This window comes from Orcinus orca, chromosome 3 (assembly GCF_937001465.1).
Source record: "Orcinus orca chromosome 3, mOrcOrc1.1, whole genome shotgun sequence".
In the NCBI taxonomy this organism is placed as follows: Eukaryota; Metazoa; Chordata; class Mammalia; order Artiodactyla; family Delphinidae; genus Orcinus; species Orcinus orca.
The window spans coordinates 142,905,959-142,921,194 of NC_064561.1; positions in this window are offsets into that span (position 1 = coordinate 142,905,959).

Consider the following 15,236-nt stretch of genomic DNA (forward strand, 5'->3'; position numbering starts at 1 on the left):
ACTTTAAAATAAAGACTGTTACAAGAGACAAAGAAGGACACAACACAATGATCAAGGGATCAATCCAAGAAAAAGATACAACAACTGTAAATATATATGCACCCAATATAAGAGCACCTCAATATATAAGGCAAATGCTAACTGCCATAAAAGAAGAAATCAGCAGTAACACAATAATGGCGACTTTAACACCTCACTTACATCAATGGACAGGTCATCCAGACAGAAAGTCAATAAGGAAACCCAGGCTTTAAATGACACGTCAGACCAGATGGACTTGATATTCATAGAACATTCCATCCAAAAGCAGCAGAATACACATTCTTTGAAAGTGCACATAGAACATTCTGCAGGATAGATCACATGCTGGGCCATAAAGCAAGCCCTGGTAAATTTAAGAAAACTGAAATCATATCAAGCATCTTTTCTGCCCACAACACTATGAGATTAGAAATCAACTACAAGAAAAAAACTATAAAAACACAAACACGTGGAGGCTAAACAAAATGCCACTAAACAACCAAGGGATCACTGAAGAAATCAAAGAGGAAATTAAAAAATACCTAGAGACAAATGAAAACAAAAATACGACAATCCAAAACCTATGGGATGCAGCGTAAGTAGTTTTAAAAGGGAAGATTAGAGCAATACAATCTTACCTCAGGAAACAAGAAAAATCCCAAATAAACAATCTAACATTACACCTAAGGCAACTAGAGAAAGAAAAACAGACAAAACCCAAAGTTATCAGAAATAAAGATCAGAGCAGAAATAAATGACATAGAGATGAAGAAAACAATAGCAAAGGTCAATGAAACTAAAAGCTGGTTCTTTGACAAGATAAACAAAATAGATAAACCTTTAGCCAAACTCATCAAGAAAAAAAGGGTGAAGGCTCAAATCAAAATTAGAAATGAAAAAGGAGAAGTTACAACGGACATCACAGAAATACAAAGGATCATAAGAGATTACCACAGCAACCATATGCCAATAAAATGGACAAATTCTTAGAAAGGTACAATCTCCCAAAACTGAACCAGGAAGAAATAAAAAATATTAACAGACCACTCACAAGCACTGAAATTGAAACTGTGATTTAAAAACTCCCAAAAGGGGGCTTGCCTGGTGGTGCAGTGATTGAGAGTCCGCCTGCCGATGCAGGGGACACGGGTTCATGTCCTGGTCCAGGAAGATTCCACATGCCGCGGAGCAGCTGGGCCCGTGAGCCATGGCCACTGAGCCTGCGCGTCTGGAGCCTGTGCTCCACAGCGGGAGAGGCCACAACAGTGAGAGGCCCGCGTACTGCAAAAAAATAAATAAATAAAAATAAAAACTCCCAAAAAACAAAAGTCCAGGACCAAATGGCTTCACAGGCAAATTCTCTCAAACATTTAGGGAAGAGTTAACACCTATCCTTCTGAAACTATTTCAAAAGATTACAGAGGAAGGAACATATCCAAACTCATTCTATGAGGCCACCATCGCTCTGATACCAAAACCAGACAAAGATACCACAAAAAAGGAAAATTACAGGCAAATATCACTGATGAACACAGACGCAAAAATCCTCAACAAAATACTAGCAAGCTGAATCCAACAATACATTAAAAGGATCATACACCATGATCAAGTGGGATTTATCCCAGGGATGCAAAGATTTTTCAATATCCACAAATCAATCGTTGTGATACACCACATTAACAAACTGAAGAATAGAAAACATATGATCATCTCAATAGATGCAGAAAAAGCTTTTGACAAAATTCAACACTTATTTATGATAAAAACTCTCCAGAAAGTGGACATAGAAGGAACATACCTTAACATAATAAAGGCCACAGGGACTTCCCTGGTGGTGCAGTGGTTAAGACTCTGCACTCTCAATTGCAGAGGGCCCAGGTATGTTCCCTGGTCAGGGAACTAGATCTCACATGCATGCTGTAATTAAGAGTTTGCATGCCACAACTAAGGAGCCTGTGTGCCACAACTAAGGAGCCCATGAGACACAAGTAAGGAGCCCACCTGCCGCAACTAAGACCCAGCAAACCAAATAAATATTTTTAAAAATAATAAAAAAAACAAAACAAAATAAAGGCTGTATGTGACAAACCACAGCTAACATCATACTCAACAGTGAAAAGGTGAAAGCATTTCCTCTAAGATCAGGAAGAAGACAAGGATGTCCACTCTCACCATTTTTATTCAACATAGTTTTGGAAGTCCTAGCCACAGCAATCAGAGAAGAAAAAGAAATAAAAGGAATCCAAATTGGAAAAAAAGAAGTAAAACTGTCACTGATTGCAGATGACATGATACTATACTTAGAAAATCCTAAAGATGCTACCAGAAAACTACTAGAGCTCATCAACAAATTCGGTAAAGTTGTAGGATACAAAATTAATACACAGAAATCCGTTGCATTTCTATACACTAACATCAAAAGGTCAGTAAGAGAAATTAAGGAAACAATCCCATTTACCATTACATCAAAAAGAATAAAATACCTAGGAATAAACCTACCTAAGGAGGCGAAAAACCTGTACTCTGAAAACTATAAGACACTGGGGCTTCCCTGGTGGCGCAGTGGTTGGGAGTCCGCCTGCCGATGCAGGGGGCGCGGGTTCGTGACCTGGTCCAGGAGGATCCCGCGTGCCGCGGAGCGGCTGGACCCGTGGGCCATGGCTGCTGGGCCTGCACGTCCGGAGCCTGTGCTCCGCGGCGGGAGGGGCCACAGCAGTGAGGGGCCCGCGTACCACAAACAAAACAAAACAAAACAAAAACTATAAGACACTGATGAAAGAAATAGAAGATGACACAAACAGATAGAAAGATATACTGTGTTCTTGGATTGGAAGAATCAATATTGTGACAATGACTCTACTACCCAAGGTAATCTACAGATTTAATGCAATTCCTATCAAGTTACCAGTGGCATTTTCTGCAGATCTAGAACAAAAAAACCTTAAAATTTGTATGGAAACACAGAAGGCCCTGAATAGCCAAAGCAATCTTGAGAAAGAAAAATGGAACTGGAAGAATCAGGCTCCCTGACTTCAGCCTATACTACAAAGCTACAGTAATCAAAACAGTAATGGTACTGGCACAAAACAGAAATATAGATCAACAGAAAAGAATAGAAAGCCCAGAGATAAACTCACACACCTATGGTCAATATATCTACAACAAAGGAGGGAAGAATATACAATGGAGAAAAGACAATCTCTTGAATAAGTGGTTCTGAGAAAACTGGACAGCTACACATAAAAGAATGAAATTAGAACATTCTTTAACACCACACACAAAAATAAACTCAAAATGGATTAAAGACCTAAGTGTAAGACTGAATACTATAAAACTCTTAGAGGAAAACATAGGCAGAACACTCTGACATAAATCACAGAAATGTCTTTTTGTATCTACCTCCTAATGTAATGAAAATAAAAACAAAAATAAACAAATGGGACCTAATTAAACTTAAAAGCTTCTGCACAGCAAAGGAAACCATAAACAAAATGCAAAGACCACCCACAGAAAGGGAGAAAATATTTGCAAACGATTCGACTGACAAGGGGTTAATCTCCAAAATATACAAACACCTCATGCAGCTCAATATAAAAAAAAAAAAAATCAAAAAATGGGCAAAAGATCTAAATAGATATGTCTCTGAAGAAGACAAACAGATGGCCAAAAACCACATGAAAAGATGCTCAACATCACTAATTATTAGAGAACTGCAAACCAAACTACAATGAAGTATCACTTCACACCAGTCAGAATGGCCATCATCAAAAAGTTGACAAACAATAAATGCTGGAGACGGTGTGGGGGAAAAAGAACACTCCTACACTGTTGGTGGGAATGTAAATTGGTACAGCCACTATCAAAAACAGTATGGAGGTTCCTTAAAAAACTAAAAACAGAGGTACCATATGATCCAGCAATGTCACTCCTGGGCATATATCTGGAGAAAACCATACTTTGAAAAGACACATGCACCCCAATGTTCACTGCAGCGCTATTTACAATAGCCAAGACATGGAAGCAACCTAAGTGTCCACTGACAGATGAATGGATAAAGAAGATGAGGTACATATATACAATGGAGTATTAGCCATAAAAAAGAATGAAATAATGCCATTTGCAGCAACATGGATGGACCTAGAGATTGTCATACTAATTGAAGTAAGTCAGACAGAGAAAGACAAATAGCATATGATATCACTCATGTGTAGGATCTAAAAAACGATACAAATGAACTGATTTACAAAACAGAAGCAGACTTACAGACTTTGAAAACAAACTTATGGTTACCAAAGGGGAAAGGTTGGGGGGAGGAATAAATTAGGAGGTTGGGATTTACATATAAACACTACTATATATAAAATAGATAATTAGCACAGGAAGCTCTACTCAATACTCTGTAGTAATCTATATGGGAAAAGAATCTGAAAAGAAATAGATATATGTATATGTATAACTAAATTACTTTGCTATACACCTGAAACTAACACAACATTGTAAATCAAGTATATTCCACTACAGAATAAAAATTAAAATAAGATATATAGGACTATATATAGTCCTATATATATATAGGACTATATATAGGACTATAATTCAAAAAGAGACAAGTACCACAATGTTCATTGCAGCACTATTTAGCCAGGACACGGAAGCAACCTAAGTGTCCATCGACAGATGAAAGGATAAAGAAGATGTGGCACATATATACAATGGAATATTACTCAGCCATAAAAGAAATGAAATTAAGTTATTTGTAGTTAGGTGGATGGACCTAGAGTCTTGTCATACAGAGTGAAGTAAGTCAGAAAGAGAAAAACAAATACTGTATGCTAACACATATATATGGAATCTAAAAAAAAAAAAAAGTTCTGCAGAACCTAGGGGCAGGACAGGAATAAAGACGCAGACATAGAGAATGGGCTTGAGGACACGGGGAGGGGGAAGGGTAAGCTGGGACAAAGTGAGAGAGTGGCATGGACATATATACACTACCAAATGTAAAATAGCTAGTGGGAAGCAGCCGCATAGCACAGGGAGATCAGCTCGGTGCTTTGTGACTACCTAGAGGGGTGGGATAGGGAGGGTGGGAGGGAGACGCAAGAGGGAGGAGATATGGGGATATATGTATAGCTGATTCACTTTGTTATAAAGCAGAAACTAACACACCATTGTACAGCAATTATACTCCAATAGAGATGTTTAAAAAAAAAGATATACAGGACTTTGGCTTTTATTTTAAGTGAAATGAGGAGAAACTGGCAGGTTCTGAACAAATGAGTAAAATAGTCTTGACTTGGATTTTAGAATGATCATACAGTCTGCTGTATAGAAAATAAATGGCAAGGACAAGAGGGAAACTGAGAGACTCTTTAGGAGCCTACTGCAATAAGAAACAATGGTGGCTGGGACCAGGGCGGTAACCCTGGATATGGGTGAAAAACAGTGATTCTAGAAGATACAGCTGATAGGATTTGCTGATGGCTTGGGTGTGAGGTGTTAAACAAAGAAAAATTTTAAGGATGATCGTGGATAGAGCAGTTTTGGGAATGAAGATCTGCAGTCCTGGCACTGGACTGTTACTCTCAGTAGAATCAAAGGTCCAAAAAGGATACAGCAAAAAGCTCAAGGAATGAATCAGATTTGGGAAAAGGCGGAGATAAGCTGGAAGAGAAACAGTACGTTGAGAAGAAGGCTAGAAATACATTAGGAACATGGAAAGGTTAGTATGAATTTACAAAATATTGTCAGAGCAGCGTCTAATTCTGAGTGATCACAGGTTACCTTTCGTCCTCACACGGCAGTAGAATGCTATCCCACTAAGAATGAAGCCATATAAGACTGTCTGAAAAAGCTGAGGGCACTGACTGACCATCCAGTCTCAGAGTCATCCACCTAAATTCTCCAGAGCCAACAAGAAGCATGTGTTTATAAGAAATAAATCACAGAAAATTTTTTCTATAACCTCAGTCTTCTGTTAATACTCCCAAAAGGAAAAGGTGTAGTGATACTTTTTCATAGAACATTTAATGAAAAATAAACAGTAGTAAAAGTCTATTAAAAAGTAGAGGATGGAGGGGCTTCCCTGGTGGCACAGTGGTTGAGAGTCCGCCTGCCGATGCAGGGGACGCGGGTTCGTGCCCCGGTCCGGGAAGATCCCACATGCCGCGGAGAGGCCACAACAGTGAGAGGCCCGCGTACAGCAAAAAAAAAAAAGTAGAGGATGGAAACTGGAGAAAGTAAACCTCCCACTTGCCTTCACCAAGCCACTGGTTTACATGTCCTTTAATGCATTACTGTACTGTATTGCTCCTTCCTCGTCAATGCCTCCCACAGCTCTGGGGGACCCACTATTCTGACTTATGTACTATTAGCTTTCCCTTTTAACTGAAATGTATACGTTGACTTACATTTGGGGTTAGGTCTATCATCTTGCTTTTTGTTTTCTATTTGTCATATCAGTTCTTTGTTTCTTTTTCTATTCTTTTCTGATTTCACTTGGATTAATCAAGTATTTTTGTTATTCTATTTTTCAACTCTATTAACTTGTGTTTTGTATTAGCCTTTTAGTGATTACCTTAGAGCAGCATAATGCAATAAAAATTTCTAGCTTGATAGAATTGTTCCGTAACTACACTCTCCACTGTGGTAGCCACTAGCCACGTGTGGTTATGGAGCACTTGAATGTGGTTGTATGACTAAGGAACTAGATTTTTACTTTAACTTTAAATATAACTAGCCACATGTGACTAGTAGCTACTGTATTGGAGAGCACACCTCTAGACATTAAACATGCATCCTTGCCTCTTACAGTCTACCCTAAATCACTACATTTACCACTTCCTGAACAATGCATGATTGTATTAATCATGTTTTTTATTTCTGTATCTTATAATGTTTTGACATTTTAAAAATCTTGCTGACCAGGGAGAAACTGCCCTTTCCGGGGCTAGCCAATTCTTAGAGACAGCAAAGACCTTGGGTAGGAGCACGCCCTTCATGGGCAAGCCAACCAATCCTGAGTTTATATTCCCAATGACCCCCTTTACCTAACTCTCACAGACCAAGCTAGTATTTCCCCTGAACTAAATCATCCCAGGACCAGGTAGTAGGCAATGACAGATCATCCCTGTAGCCCACAGCTAACTGCAATTATTCAAACTAGCCAACGCTATGCTGTTTACTCTGAGGGTTGCCTTTCCCACAGAAACCCCAGTAAAGACTCTGACCTAGGCTTTCCCCTCACTCCTAGTTCTACCTCCTGGTGCTCCTCATGTGGCCCTGCATGGCATGACAGGCCCCCTTCTCTCAGGAAATGTAAGTAATAAATTTTTTTTTCAATGGCATTGGCTCCTCCATGTTGTTCAACTCCATAAATTAAAATCCCACAGTTATAAATAAAACAATTACAACATTTAACTTCATTTAACTCTACCACCATTTGTGCTACTGTTATCAGATATTTTACTTCCACAGGTATTCTAAACACCGAAAGATTATTATTACTATTGCTAGTATTTTTTATGGTATAGATCTTCTGGTAATGAATTCCTTCAGCTTTTGTTTGCCTGAAAACGTCTTTATTTCACCTTCATTTTTTTTCACCTTTTTTTAATGGATATCTTCACAGAATATAGAATTCTAGGTTAGCAGTTTTTGTTTTTTCCTTTCAGCACTTTAAATATGTTATTCCATTGTATTTCGACTTTCATGAGTTCTACTGAAAAGACATCGATTAATATTATTGTTGTTTTTTTGAAAGTTAACGCGTCTTCCCACCCTCACCCCAACCATACTATCTAGCTCGTGAGAATTTTCTCTTTACTGTTGGTTATCAGCAATTTGACTATGAAGTGCTAGGATGCATATACATACATCCTGCTGGGGATTCACTGAGCTTCCTGAATCTACTGATTTCTTTTACCAGTTTTGGTAACTTCTCAAGCATCATCTCTTCAACTATTGCTTCTGAACTATTCCCTCTCTTCTCTCCTTCTGGAGCCCCAATGTCATGTATGTTAGACTTTTTGGACTGTTAGGCTATACTTTTGTATCAAACGTGTTGTTTTTATATTCTGTGCTTCCAACCTCCTGCCATTTTTTCTCTGTAATTCAGTTTGGATAGTTTCTATTAATCTGTCTTCAAGTTCACTGATCCTGTTTTCTGCTATATCCAGACTGCTGTTAAAGCCATCAAATGAGTGCTAATTTCAGATGTTGTGTTCTTTAATTATAATATGCTCATTTGATTATTTTTTATAGATTTCAATCCTCTGATGAAATTCTTCTCTTTCTGTCCTGTGTATCCATGCTGTGTGTTTTCCTTAACATACTTATAATAATTATTTTAAGTCCTTGTCTACAAACTCCAATAATCGATTTATCTATATTTTACTAAAGTAAAACTATACAATGAGATGCTGGAAAGGAGTCACTCCTCAAGAAGTGTCAGAATGAATTATGCAAATGAAAAAGAAGACAGACATGCCAGGAAAGATGTAATTATTCACTGGGCTCTGGGGTGAGAAAAATTGGAGGTATTTCTTAGACAAGAAACCAGACCCTGATGACAGGTCCACTAGGGAGGACACAATTTGAAACATAAACAGAGAAAGTATTTTCTGCTGACTCATACAAAAGGCAGATTCCAATGAAGAGTGCCCTGTCAACTCAGTCCATGCCACTCAGACACTAGGGAGACCAATCCAAGTGTCAGGTTAGAGTCATAGGTAAAGAAGACAACCTCACCAAAGTACCAGCCTTAAGACCTAGCTGATAAGTATGCATTAGTTAGACAAACCAAACAAGACCAAGAAAAATAGGTCCAGGATAAGTGCAGGGCTTATGGGGTGATAGTCTTAAAGAACTACTAAAAGAGATGAAGAAAGAGATTTTAAAGTTAGGTTTGGGCAGATTGGCCCTCAGGTTATGAATCTCTGAGGCCATATAGAAAGGAAATTGCTATATAATGGTGTTCATGAGTAGGGTAGCTGTCTAACAAGTAAAATTCCACCTAGCAGAGAGACCTCACACACCTGGAAAACACTGACTAGGAAATATAATCTAGGAGCAAATAGGAATTCGACTAGAGTAAATAATGGCACCAAACTAAATTTCTCTCTAGCCAGGAGTCCAAACAACTAGATCAGGACAAAGTCATACAACTAGTTAGTAGAGTTTTACCCTCAGTTTTCTAGTCAATATGTTTGTAAAAGATTCTACCTCAGCCTCTAGAAAACCAAAGAGAAAAGGGTCGGGTGAGTGAGGCAGCTGTGGTCCAATGGGAGTATTTGGACTCTCTGAAGTAAAGGCCACACAGAAGCAGGGTTGTCTGCCCATGTTAGTCCACTGGGTTTTCCTTTGTGGACAAAAAAAAAAAATGTTGCCTGCCATTTGAGTAAACACAGAGTGTTGCACCATCAAGCCATCAGCTGCTGCAGGGCCACCCCAGCCCCCTGACCCCGCCCCGCCTCCAGTGCACCCTGAGGGGAATTCAGGACGGAGAAAAACAGGATACGGGCTTAAGACGCATATCAAAGGAATACTTTCAATGAGCCCAGACTCTTGCATCTTCCCATACATAGAAAAGCACTAAAATCATTAACTTGAGAAGTCTGTTTTTTTGTGATTAGCAGTCATCTTTTGATGTTAGACTACATGTTTTCCTTTGAAGCAAAAACTCCTATATATATATCCTGGCTCTTCCTGTACCTCTTTGGAACTGTTCCTGGGAGCTACCTGAGAGGCTGTTTTTGGGCTTCAGTCCTCTGGAACATCCCTGAATAAAACATAATTCTCACCTTTTGGCGCGCGCATTTTTTTCAGTTGACACCTTTTACTAAGCCATTTTGATAAATCCAAAAGCTATATTGATTTTGGCTTACAGTCATTTTGAGATAAAGTATTCTAAAACAAATGACCTATACCCTTCCAAAAGGTCACAGTGGGGCTATTTTTATTACCTACTTCATTTCTATGTAGAAGACAGAATTTAGAGACTGGTGGAGACACACACACACACACTTCACATTTAGTTGTAAAATAGAATTATTAATTTACCTCAAACCACAGTCTGTTGAGAGCTATTAATAAGCAAGTCCTATGCTGCTTGGTTACAAAAGCCCCTTCTCTTTCTCAGCTGGTTGAACATTATCTCTATTCATCCTAAGTCCCTATGGACAGGGGTCCCCAACCCTGGGCCGCAGAGCAGGAGGCGGGCAAGCTACTGAAGCTTCATCCGCTGCTCCGTCGCTGGCATTACCGCCTGAGCCATTCCCCGCCCCCACACCTCACCCCCCAACCCTGTCCTGGAAAACTTGTCTTCCACAAAACCTGTCCAAAAACCGGGTGCCGAAAAGGTTGGGGACCACTGCCAATGGAGAAAGGCCGAAGGGGAGTGGTAACACTGGCTGGCAAGCCCAGCACCTCAGGAGGAGGGAGAGTGTTGAGAGGGGTTGAGGAGGGAGCTGAAATATAGCGCAAAAGGTGAAAAACTGAGCGGTGTAAACTTAAGATTAGTTGGTTTTGGTGGCGGCAGGGGTGGGGGGGGTGGGGGGCGGTAATCTGCCTAGGAAAGAAGAAAATAAAAGGGTGTGAATGAAGAGAGACAATAGTAGGGAGAAATGGGAGGGTGCAGGGAAACACTCTATTTACAGAAAAGATGGGGCATTTGAGGATATAGGAGATAGCTTTGCCCTTCTGTTTACGGTTTTGGGCCATAAAAGTTTGTGCTAATGTAGAGAGAAATTTTTCCTTTGCATCTTTAACATTAGTATCCTAACATTTCTAAATAAATGCCAAAAAACTAAATGTCCAAAACCTTAGATTAGCTGGCTTCAGGAAATCACTTTGGAGTGAGGGTTGTATGTCACTGTACACAAAACTTCCTGGAATATTTTAACTAAGAATGGCATATGCATTTGATGGGAAACTCTGAGGCTATTAAAAATCATGATCTTGATGAATATTTAATGATTTGGGGAAAATGCCATAATACAATGTTAAGTGAGATAAAGCAGATGGGACAGAAACAGTGTGATATGTTGGCATAACATATTATGATATGTCATATCACATATTGACAGTGTGATAGATATCTTTCCTCTTTCTGAGCTTACGAGGAGACTACAGCCCAGCCTCCCTTGGGTTATGCAGGGATCATGTGATTGGATTTCTCATCAATGGAAATGTGAGCAAAACTGATGAATCACATTCTAGTCTTAGGCAGTAAAGAACCACTGCAAATTTGCCAAGCTCACTCTCCTAAACACAGGGCTGGAAGCATAGAGCTCCAAAGATGGTGATTTGCAAACCAGAAGCAGCTCTGATCAATCTATCTCCAACTCGCTGTTAGAGGAAAGCTGACCAGGAGAGCTGCCTGACCTGCAAGGACTGTGCTAAAAACAAGAAACTAACCTTCGTTCTGTTAAGCCATTAAGATTAGATTTAGTTGTTAGGGCAACGAATACACTAGGATACCATATATGGTATATATGAAGAGCTTAATTTTGTTAATAAAAAGTATATACAAAAACATATATATGTATGTATTACATGTATGTGTTTGGATATATACACACAGGTAACTGAAAGATACATACTGAAATGTCAGTGTTTTCTGTTATAAAACTGTAACTGTTAAATTCTCTATTCATTATGAGATTTTTCTAATTTTATTGCAATAAACAGACATTACTTTTCTTGTCAGGAGTATACAACAAATGTTATTAATGAAAAAGCACAAGGCCAGGCTAAGTGCAGACACTGAATGAACATTGGTAGATGAACTGAAAAGTATTCCAGTGAGTATCTAATTGCCATATTGGAGGAAGGGGTGCATGCTACTGTCACTGCTCTTCCTGGAATGCCTAGATATTTTAGAGTGACTGTACATCTCCAAAATAAGTCAGGTGCATTCTCTAAACATGTTACTTTGGTTACTTACAGTTTCCATATTTCTATGTTAAACTTGTATTGTGAATATCACCAAAAAGACAACATCCAATTGGTCTTTGAATTTCAAATTGATGGTACAACATAAAATACAGGAGAGCGCAATGTCTGGAACAAAAAACAGATTCTCCACAAATGGTTCACACACGCGTACCTCCAAGCCGATGCAGAAAGAGCAGACATAATCAACATACAGAAATGCAGGTTATAATGCTGAAGAAAAATGAAAATTTGTCAGTCTCTCCAAAAGTACTAGGAAATATTGTTCCTGAAGGATATAACTTTAACACCCAGACTTGCCACATGGGGAGAAAATCCAACCACTCCGTCCATTCATTTCAAATCCGCATAGTTGAACACACTCAGAGACTGGCTGGTGCCTCCCAATAGGGCAGCCTAACCTGCTCCATGCTGAGTGCCTTTGTTAACTGCAGGCCCTTGGTGCCTTTTCTCATAAATTCTAAGAAATATATGACTAGGCGTTCCTCACCAGCTGCTCTGTTTTGATCTGCACCCTGTGATTTGACATCCAAGTAGGCGCATTACATATTGTGCCCTTCAGCCTTCCCCCTTGTTATTTTTCAATAGGACCAGCTTTGCTTTATGTTTGGGACAGGGGGTTGTTTTACCATGGACTGAAGATACTAATTGCTGCCTTCTTTGTTTTCTATGTGGTAGAGAAAGAAAAGATATGATAGATCTGCCCCTATCTAAGAGAGAAGCCTGACGTTATGGTAACATAGGATGCCCCACCCGGCAGAAGAAGAGCCTTCTGCAAGCTAGACCTTCATCATTTAAAATAACAATAATAATAAACACAGAGATGTACTAGCTTTATCTTGCACTTGGTTGGGAAAAATCCATTGTATACAGTAAGTCTACTTCACACTCTCACTCCTTTGCAGTTCACCTCAACATAACTACTCTAGGAAGATTTAAATATCATTATCTAAACATTTGTAGGACCTCCACCCCTCCCCAAGAAAACACTGCTGCCAAACAATGGCATTGCAATTTAAGCAACATTATGAGAAACCTCACTTAGGGACTGGATTTGCACAACATTAAAAGAAAAAGACTGATATCCTGACTTTAGCAACACATGAAGTGAGAACTCTCTTCAAAGAGGCATTCCTGACCATCCAGTTTAAAGTGGCCACCCATTCACACTCTAGGCCAGCACGCTTTAAAATCTTTGCAGAGAACTTACCATGGCCTGGTATCGTTTATATTTTATTGTTTTACTTTCAACCTCCCCTCTCCTCCCTCTATATGACCTTGTGTGTCTTACCACTGCTGCAGATCTAGAGCAATGCCCAGCACTTAGTAGGTATTCATTAAATAATGATTGTGGAGGAGCAGAGACAGACAACTACAGTGTTCAGGTACAGTTATATTCAAGTAACAAGACAACTCCTTAAAAGCTTCCTTTAGGGGGCTTCCCTGGTGGAGCAGTGGTTGAGAGTCCACCTGCCGATGCAGGGGACATGGGTTCGTGCCCCAGTCCAGGAAGATCCCACATGCCGCAGAGCGGCTGGGCCCGTAAGCTATGGCCGCTAAGCCTGCGCGTCCGGAGCCTGTGCTCCACAATGGGAGAGGCCACAACAGTGAGAGGCCCGCGTACCGTAAAAAAAAAAAAAAAAAAAAAAGCTTCCTTTAGGGACTTCCCTGGTGGTCCAGTGGCTAAGACTCCAATGCAGGGGGCTGGGGTTCGATCCCTGGTCAGGGAATTAGATCCCACATGCCACAACCAAAGATCCCACATGCCACAACCAAAGATCCCACATGGTGCAACTAAAGATCCCACATGCCACAACAAAGATCCCACATGCTGCAACTAAGACCCGGTAGAGCCAAATAAATAAATAAATATTTAAAAAAATAAAATAAAAAAGTAAAAGCTTCCTTTAGTGATTGTCTTTGATCTGCTGCTTCATGTGAAACACTGTTTGCACCAGGAATGGAAGGTGGGAAGAAAGCTGCACTTTTGAACAGGCAATAAGTCTCTGCTAAAGAACAAAGGCGCCAACTTCCCTCACTCCTCAGGTCAGCCTGCTTTCTGAGACCTCCTACTCCTAGCAAGGCCACTAGATAGCAGAACTTACACTCTCCAGACAATTAACTTATGTATTTATTTATTTATTAATTATTGGCCATGCCATGGCTTGCAGTATCTTAGTTACCTGATGAGGGGTTGAACCCAGGTCTTGGGCAGTGAAAGCAAGGAGTCCTAACTACTGGACTGTCAGGGAATTCCCTCTCCAGACAATTTAAACTCATCTTTTCAGTACCCGTGCTTTCTCTGAGAAGCTAAGTGAACTGTCACTTCGTTACACGATCACCTCCTAAGAGGTGGCTGAGTCACAGAAATTAGACACAGTCTGTGCTCATCACACTCCAAATGGCTTCACACTTCCTTTGGCCTCAAAGCCTTGCTTCCTTTCCCAAGCTCTCAATTCTAGCTCAGCTTGAACCTCTAGGCACATACTTGGGCAAGACAATTCTGGCTGGCCTGCTAAACCAGACTGCAGAGCCTCCAAGGTTTATCATGAGAAAGTGCAACTAGCTCTAACCATGTGGGATCCTCCTTCTTCTGGGGGCTCTATCCCCTCAGCTTTCTCCTCCTTCAACGCAGTGGCCCAAGGGTGCACTCAAAGCCTTCCCTTAGTTCTCCCTCAGCACTTAATAAACACAGAACAGCATCAGGATAAAGGTCCAGACTAGAATCACAGACTCGGGTTTGAGGCCTGGTATTCCACTTACTAGCTGTGAATCTTCAAGCAAGCTCCTTAACCTCTCTAAAGAGTCTCTCATCTGTAAAATGGGGACAATAACTGTATGTAGCTCATATGGTTCAGGTGATGATTAAATGCTACAACAAATAAAAGTGCAGCCTATCAAAGCATAATAACTCAGCGAATGCTGGCAATAACAGGGTCCTACAAGATGTGCCTCTATTACCTTTTTTACCTCACCTGCTAATCCCCTCACTCCAACTCCTTACACTGGGCTCCTCACTGTTCCTCCTCACGCTAGGTTTGCTCGTGCCTCAGGGCCTTTGTACTGGCTATTTTATCTGGCTAGGATGCTTTTCCCCCAGATGCCCACCTGGCCAACTCCCCCACTTCCTAGAGGTCTCTTCTCAAAACTTCCCAGTGAGCTTTATCTGACCAACTTATTTAATCCTGCAACCTGCGTGCCAGCACTCTCAATGCCCCAGTCCCTATATGGCTTGTTTCTCCCTGTACCACCACCCTATATAC